Raw genomic sequence first — 9133 nt, forward strand, 5'->3', positions numbered from 1 at the left:
CTCATGATTAGGGTAAGAGGACCCAATTTCCTGTTTATATTAATTATTAGAGAATTACGGTTTCATGGTAAGTTAAAAGTAACTTTTCTTTGTGTAATTACCTCATTTGCAAGGCAAGTGAGTAAACTTTACTTCCTTTCAGTAAGAAACCATTTCATTTTCAATTAGACCCTAGAATATCCCTTGGAGTCTGGCAGGTCCCCGGACCTGGGATTTGGTTTCTGCACAGGGAATCTGAAAGGGATGGAGGGATGCAGAATCGGTGATGGAAGTTCCTTCTACTTCCAGGCCATCTGATGGGAATGACATTCTCTCCTCTTCAAAATCATTCCTGTTCTCACTTCGGCAGCACATATACTAAAATAGGAATGACACAGAGAAGATTAGCACGGCCCCTGTGTGAGGATAACACACAAATTCCTGAGCATTCCATATTTTTAATCTACTCCTGAAGCCAAGACTACTCTGTATGTTAGCTAATTTGAGAATTAAAAAAAAAAAAAAAAAAAAAGAATCACTCCTGCCCCTTACCCTGGGCCCTACAGCCCTGAGACAGTGCTGCTTTCTCCCTGACGTGGAACAATGGCCTGTATATGCGGGTGTCGCCTTCATTTGTGTTCTCTGTCCATACTATCCCAGAAGGCTTCTCACCCCCAGCACGTGGCACACCCAGCACATAGAAGGGCCTCAGTAAACACTTGCTGATTGACTGAATGAATGTTTTTATTTCTGAATGTGCAATTAAAAGTCACTTGCCCTGGGGAGATTACTTCAATGTTTATTATTCTTTTTTGGAAATTGAAAGGGGAAATTTTAGTTGATTCCATAAATTGATATTTATTAATGTCTAATGCATATCTGCAGAAACTAAAGACATTCAAACTGGCAGCGTATTTTAGGCTGACCGGAACCTATACCCTACCATTGCTTTGTGTTGAATTTCTTCAATTAATTAATTTAATTTAATTTTTTTTCTTTTGAGAGAGACAGAGCAAGCATGCACACATGAAAGCGGGGAAGGGGCAGGAGGAGGATCCTTTTTTTTTTAATTTATTTTTTGAGAGAGAGAGAGAGCGAGCGAGCCAGTTGGGGAGGAGCAGAGAGAGAGAGGGAGAGAGAGAATCCCAAGCAAGCTCTGTGGCGCCAGCTCAGAGCCCATGATCTCACGAACCTTGAGATCATAACCTGAGGCGAAATCAGGAGTCTGTCACTTAACTGACTGAGACACCCAGGAGCAGAGAGAGAGAGGGAGAGAGAGGGAGAGGGAGAGAGAGAATGAATCTTAAGCAGACGCTATGCCTGGCACTGAGCCCAATCTCAAGACCATTAGATCATGACCTGAGTTGAAATCAAGTGTTGGTCACTTAACTGGACTGAGCCACCCAGGTGCCCCAACTTTGTGTTCAATTTCAAGTGCGAGTTGTGACTCCCACCTCTGTGTCAGGGGTGACGGTGGACACTGTGCACTTGTCTGTTGTCATCCTCATTCCTTGCATGTATAGTTCAAGGAAAATGCCAGTTTTTAACAAATATACGTTCAGACAAACAAACCTTTCTCCCAAGGAACTAAGTTGAATGGATCTCAAAGATATGAGGAAAGTTTCATTATATGAAGCAATGACATTTAGTGGGGCCTTAATCCATAGCCCCTCATATTAAGGTAACATTAAATCATCTCGTCAAACAAATATTTTTTTGACACCTGTGCTGGACACTGGGAGCACAGTGTCGAACATGGATTTATTTCTTCTTTCTCATGAAACTTCTGTGTCTCCTGAGGGGAAGCCAGACCAAACAGGAAAAAGGCAAGTAAACAAGCAAATGACTTAAAATGGTTCCAGAATGTGACAATAATAAGGCCCCATTTCATTGATTTTTAAGACACATTTCTTTTCACCTTTTAATATTGTTGAAATTGTGATGTCTTAAAATGGGAATGTGTGTTTAATATATTGCTTTTCCCCCTGAGAAGTTATTAAATTGATGCTTTGACTTCCGATCGATGGTGTCTCAGAATGGACGAAATATGGTAATGATAAAAGCTCACATTTATTGAACACTAACTATGAGTCAGGTGCAGAGCGGGACATGCTGCAGCATTGTCTCTTTTATTCTGGATAACAACCAGATGAGTCATGTAGAAGCCCCTGTGCTTTACAGGTGAGAGAAATGCCTCTCAGGGCCGTGAGGCACCTGGCTTAATGGCGAACACCTGCGGGGGCCGGTATTTGAACCCCGGCATGCCTGACTCTGCTGTCTTAGTTGCCAGTGTTATTCCCTCCCCCTGCCGCCGATCCCTTTTGGAAATACTTGGTGCAAAGCGATCAATGCTTTTAGGATTTCCCCAAGTACTCCTAGGTTGGCTATGTGGTTTCCGTATAACGAGGAGGTACCCCTGAAAGGTAATTTATGTGTAAATGGGCTCCCCAGAAACACACTGCAGAGACTACACCCGCAGAGCTCGTATCCACTAGTGAATCTTGGGACAAGGACTGGGGCCCATCTTGATCAGTGTTCTTGCAGTCCTTGACCTGCTCTGGTGAGCACTTAGAAAAAGGTACAAAGCGGGGCGCCTGGGTGGCGCGGTCGGTTGAGCGTCCGACTTCAGCCAGGTCACGATCTCGCGCTCCGTGAGTTCGAGCCCCGCGTCGGGCTCTGGGATGATGGCTCAGAGCCTGGAGCCTGTTTCCGATTCTGTGTCTCCCTCTCTCTCTGCCCCTCCCCCGTTCATGTTCTGTCTCTCTCTGTCCCCAAAATAAATAAACGTTGAAAAAAAAAAAAGAAAAGAAAAAGGTACAAAGCAACCTTTGTATTACCTGGGAGTCCCTTTAGAAAGATGTTCTGCTATGAAGAGAGAAAACTCTCGATTTTACTGTGGGGAGGATAGGGTCTGCAGTGGGAGGATGCTAGAGATACTTTCTAAACCAAGCCAACCCCAGAGAGGTTAAGCGGCTTGCTTGGCATGCCTGAGGCTGCCCTGGAGAATCAGAAGCAAGGCCCTGACCTTTCAGACCCACGAGGGGTTTATGTCACTCACTGGTTCACCTCTTTGTCCTCTGTCCTTTCTCCTTCTTCCCCCATTTCCTTCTCTCACTCTCCCTCCTTGCCTTTTTCTTCCTTTTTATTTAAAGAAGGGAATGCTAGATTGAAAAGGTATGAAATAACTGTGGTGGCCAAAGCAGTGAAGAGTGACAGCTAAAATAGAAAGTTCTGGAACTTGAAAAAGTATGAAGGACCACTAAGATTAGTTGAGGATTGATTTATGTGGCTAAATAGTTAATATGCTCAAAGAGGTTTTAAAATATGAGGCTTGTGATTAATATTTATAGCTCTAAGTGATGAGAAATGACCAGAAAAGAAGCCTGTTGGGTTGACTTAAAGATTCGAAAAATCTCCTGAGATCATACAGGCTCAGGAAGGGGGAAGGCGGCTGTGCTATCGTGTTGGAAGAAGCTGGCTAATGCATGAGGAATCCAAAACAGGAGCTCTGGGAGAGGCTGTGTATGCACTGGAGGCAGGAGGGACTTGGAGGCAATTTCCACCTTCATTGAATTCATCTCACACAGACTGGCCTGATTTGGTTTATACTGAGCTTGTAAATCGAAGACTGTACAAAAAACCAGCGCATGAACTAGTAACCTATTTAGAAAATTCGTGAAAGAATTGGAAACGGAACACTTTGAATCCATCCAGTTAGCCACCGGAAAGAAACACTGAGGGAGAGAAGGACTTCTGGAAAAATGGGTGCTTATCTGCCCTGCCTGCCTGTGGCTGTTGCCACGGGGAGTCAGCTCACTGGCTGTCCCAAGAGAAGAAATGTTTGTGGCTACAAATCTGCACTCTGTAGTTTAGTGTTCCCGGAGATGTCCTCTCCCTTTGGCGTGCGAGCAGTTTATATATATTTGGCTAAGCTGAATTCTTCTAACTAGAATATAGCACGCTGTCTTGGAAATTTCTCACTGCTAAATGAATGTTTAAGAGCCTGTCATTAGTTGATAAACATAGATACAGAAGAAGAAACTCATTTTAAGAAACTCTGGCATTCTGGCCTTAAAAAGAATAAATTACAGTATGATTAGTCACTTCAAAAAGGGTTTCTTCATTTAAAAAAAAAAAGCTTCACCAATGAGTATCTTTGAAAAAAAAAAGAAACCCAAATCAAAAAAAAGAGAGAACTTTCCAACTTTATATTCTTACAAATATATTCAGTATATAAATGTAGCTTACTCCACCTAAATATATACACAATGAACTTTGCACTACTTTGAGCTCATTCATGTATTCGTTCATTCAATCACATAAGAGATATTCAGGCAGATCGCATGAGGAAGACAGAGAAATAAAATAGTGTCTTAATCTTCAAGTAGAAGGAATTGTCACTTCCTGTTTTTGGTGATATTGACTACGTTTTATGAAAATAAAGTGTTTGCTGTAAAAGATTTAGTAAATACAAAAGGAATCACAAGGAAGGAAGAAATAGGCCTGAAATCTCCATACTCAGAAGGATTCACTGTGGGAATGTTTATCCATTTCCTTCCTGTTACTTCTGGGAGTGGTACAGGCACGTGTACAGGGCTGGCTGAAAACAGGGTTTGAGGTAGGGCGGGGGGTGGAGACACTGAACCAAATGAAAGCAGGGCGAGAGCTTTGCAACTCCTAATGAGTTTGGACTTTTCCCTTTGGTGATGGGACAGATGGATGAATTAATGGCAAGGGAGTGGTGCACTTTAAATGCCTGGAATCTCTTTTCTCCTGCCTCCTATAGGAAACAGGAGCTCTACCTGGCTGGAAGGGTGTGTCAAAGAAGATACAAACAATATTTGGTGTCCCTAGCCAGGCTCTGTGCTAAGTGCTTGACATGGATTTCACTTCCTCCCCTAACAATGCTTTGGGTGGGAGATCCCACCGTGCCCCTTTGGCAGAGGATTCAGCTACTGATGCTTCAGGAAAATCCATATGCAGGAGGTTAGCCAGCTAGCTCACAATTGATGCGATTAGGATTTGAACCCAAACCATTTGGCTACAAGAGTCCCACTGCAATTATCTATTGTTGTATAACAAACCAAGCTGAAATTTAGCAGCCAAAAGCCACACCCATTTTATCGCAGTTGGAAATCCAGGCAGGGCTCAGCTTGGCTGGGTGTTTCTTCTCCTTATGGCACTGGCTAAGGTCACCTACTGATATTCACCTGGTGGCTGGGCATTTTGGGGGGAGGGAGGTCCGAAATGACTTCACTCACTTACTTTGTGCCTTGTCCGGGATCGCTGGGAGGGCGGGTGTAGCTGGGACTATTGACTGAAGCAATGGCCTCTTCAGGATGGTGGTCATCTCAGGGTATCTGGACTACTTACATGGCAGTTCAGGGCTCCCCAAGGCACTCGCAAATAGAAGCTGCCTTCGGGGTGCCTGGGTGGCTCAGTCAGTTGAGCCTCCAACTGCAGCTCAGGTGATGATCTCGCAGTTTGTGGGTTTCAGCCCTGCATCAGGCTCTGCACTTTGAGTGCAGAGCCTGCTTGGGATTCTCTCTTTCTCCCTCTCTTTCTGCACCACCCCCCCGCCCCCACTTGTGTTCTCAATCTCTCTCTCAAAATGCATACATAAACTTAAAAAAAAAAAAAAAGCTTCCAGTGTCTTAAAGCTTGGAAAGTGGCACAGGCCACTGCAGACATTCTTCTGTTGACCAAACAGTCACAATCCACCTGGAATCAAGGGGATGGACATAGATCATCGCTCTTCAACACCATCTGTGGCCATCCTTAATCTCCGAACATCTCAATACTTAATCACTGAGGAGACAGTGAGAGCCTGTCTGAATTGCTGGATTGTCTAGCTGGCTGATTGATTAATCTGTTAATCAAATGCACATTGGACAACTATCATGTGTTGGACACCAGGATATAACAAAACAACAGACGAGGTGTCCACCCTCAGGCACTTAGACTCGAACAAAGTGGCTAATCGTCACTGAGTAACAAACAGGGAAGATCGTGGGGCATCAGGTGCCAGGATGGACATGAGACAGCTGAGCACTTCTAGGGGGGTGACTCTGGACAGCTTCTTCAGGGAGGCCTTGCTGACAGGTGGGGTTGCACCTATCAGTTGACAGAGGAACAGAGGGCTCATCCTCTAGAAAGAAGAAATAGCAAGTCCCCAAACTCTCAAGTAGGAAAGGACTTCGTGAATCTATGGAACCAAGAAGAAACTAATATGCCAGAAGGATGGTGGAAAAGGTGGGGTGTGGTCCCAGCAAACAGAGCAGTGGGTAGGAGCCAGACCACCCAAAGCTTCATAGACCAGAGAAATTTCATTTCATCTCCCTGGCAAGCAGAAGCCACTGGGTTTTGGGCAGGGGGTGTAGCATGATCTAACAATGTTCACCTTTTCAGTGCATAGCTACAAAGTGCTGTGTGACTTTGAGCTGGACATTAACCTCTCTGGGCCTATTTTCACACTTGTAGTAAATGGGTTTGAGTGAATTGCAATGATCTTTTCAGCTTCAGTATCTTGACTCTGCATGTCCCTTGTTTACATTCGCACCTGGGATTGGCCCATCTTCACTTTGCAAGGAAATAAGCTACCTCTTGGACATCCTCCCCAGTCCTTCCTTCACGAATGTACCTGCCTGAGCCCATGTGTCAACACCAGCCCAACCAAGACATTTTATCCACAATTGTGCAGATTAGAGGAGGAGGCAGAGATTAGAAACGGCAGGGCTTGCACATTCCGACGGTTCTTAACTTGATTTAAACTTTTGACCTGTAATGCTTCCCAGCTGTTTTGGAGTCACACATCCCATCTTGATTAGACTCGCCCCCAAAAGTGATCCAAACAGAGGGGGTTGTTTCAGGGACCCATCACCCTGCCTGGCCCTGGGGTTTGCAATTCCTGGCTGAAGGTGGTCATGGCCCCCAAGCCTTTTGCTTAACACAGCCCAGCAGCAAGGGCTCACTCTCTTCCCCTCTCACTCTGTGCACACGGGGGCCACCTTTTTAACAATCTGTTTTTACAATGTGGAGAAAGAGGTGGGAGCAGGGGACGAGCCAGAGTCCCTGCCCCCCCCACACACTTAATGTACCCCAGGTGGCGGGAGTTAACTGGGAAAGCTTGGGGCTCGGGTTCCAAAGTACACATTGAAATAAATGAAAACCAACTGGAGTTGCAATGGGCAGAGGCACAAGAAGAAATTTCATCTTCGAGGTTATTTTTTCTTTCTTTCTTTCTTTTTTTGTTCAGAATGCTAATCACGGGGTGAACTCAGAAGGAATGTGCTTTCTCAAGATGAATTTCCTAACATGGTAGAAAATGGACAGAATCCAGGAAGCAGCTCTATTGCCTGGGGATGGATGTCTGCGTGCTGGCCACAAAGGGTGACCTCTCCATCCATCACCGGGGATGGAGCCCTGGCGCCTGCGGCCCACAGGATTTGGGGAGAGAGCTAAAAGTCCTCAAGTTTCTCCTGATTCTCTAGGAGCCAGAAATTCAGAGCCCTGGGTCCACATTTGGTTTCTCTGAAAATAAGCTTTCAGGTGATTCTTTTTGTACATGATGAGAAAATGCCCCAGGAACTCATATTTTTGTTCTGCGTGTTTCCTAGCATCTACTCAACTAAAGCACAACAACGTATTTATGTAAATTTGTGCAAATCAGCTGACAAAGATTTCCTATTATTTATTTCATGGACTCCATTCACTGGGCCACCCTGGAAATTTACGGCTGTACAATTGTTTGGAGACAGTGTATGTGGCAGGTTATGGAAACCAAACCTCCAGTCAGAACAAACCACCTTCACCATTTGGAAGCGTTGACAGGTCCCCGCTCACCTGGGCTCTCCTACTGAGCCTGGTTCCTGAGGGCCTTCCTTCAGCTCCTGACTCAGCCAACTTTCTCATCTTGGTTACCACAGACTCTCTTCTTGCATGGTTGATTCCAGTCCCCCTGATTCTGTGGCTTTTCCCCAAACGTACCAGGCAAGTTCTTAATCCCTTTGCATGCTCTGTTCCCTCTGGCTGAGAGAGTTTCCTCATGTGCCCTGAAGTTCCTCACTCCATCCGCCCTTGAAAGCACATGCTCCCTGGAAAGCCTTCTCAGTGGTTTCAGGTACAATTATTTCCTGTTATTTCTCACTGCAAATATGACATTAGGCCCATTGTAAGAGGATCCCATTTTGTGAGCCTTTTGAGGGTAGGCGCCCTGGTTCATCTCTGTTTCTCACAGTCCTTGTCCAATGCCTGCACAAAGTAAATGCAAAATAAATGTTTTCTGATTGAATTGGAGCACTTAATAAATATAAAACTTTATATAAAGATCCAGTTTACAAATAGCAGTAATTTCTAATGAACTCTACAAGCATTTTTTGAGCGTCTGCACATCCAGGCATTGGGTGACAGCTTCTGCTATCAGGGCACAGCGTGGGTTGGTGTTTTATGTTGCCATAACACAGGTGCAGACATCACCATAGCTGGGACCCACCAGTTCCTCTCTTCTCCGTGACATTTTCCTCAGCTCTTTCCTGACTCCTGAGCATGCCCAGTGAGCCACACTGGGGAAAGATTTCACAGGGCTGGGACTGTCAGCCCCAGGGGCAAGGTGACCAGTGTTTTATTACATGATTACCATGGACAAGGTCCCATGCCTCAGTCACTTCATTCTTAAACCTCATACCATTCCAGAAAGAATCCAAAGAAGGAGACTGTTCTAAGTTCTGTTTTACATATGAAGAAATGGAAGCTTAGAGAAGTTGTCATTGGCCTAAGATCATTCATCTACTGATTATATGTCTAGAAATCTCTGAAGACCCAGAACTCGACTTTGAAGCCTAGACTTCTTTCACTGATCCCTGACAACCTTGTGTTCACTACTCCCACCCCTGCCTCAAGCAAAGTTCCTTATAATAAACAAATACATTTAATTGACCCTACAGGTGCATAACTATGTATATCTTGTTGGTGAAAGGGCATCATCAGGTTCAACTCTATTTTTTATGCCATACTTCTTTTTTATGATGCACTCTGGGACTTCCAGATGCATTCAAAACTTCCCTAGGTGTTCATTCATAAGGCAGATTCTACCTGCAGAGGAGGGTTCAGGGGACACAGAAGTGTTGGCATCAGACTCTGGTCCTCCAAGGAAAAG

The 9133-nt window shown here is 44.8% G+C and overlaps 1 non-coding gene across 1 annotated transcript; it reads left to right on the top strand.

The window, feature by feature from the left end:
- Nucleotides 1–333: 333 nt before the first annotated feature.
- On the top strand, nt 334–439 carry LOC125153862 (U6 spliceosomal RNA). The gene has a single exon (XR_007147604.1). It is a non-coding gene; the product is annotated as a U6 spliceosomal RNA (small nuclear RNA).
- The last annotated feature ends 8694 nt before the right edge of the window (nt 440–9133 follow it).

Source organism: Prionailurus viverrinus, chromosome E2, assembly GCF_022837055.1.
Source record: "Prionailurus viverrinus isolate Anna chromosome E2, UM_Priviv_1.0, whole genome shotgun sequence".
Lineage (NCBI taxonomy): Eukaryota > Metazoa > Chordata > Mammalia > Carnivora > Felidae > Prionailurus > Prionailurus viverrinus.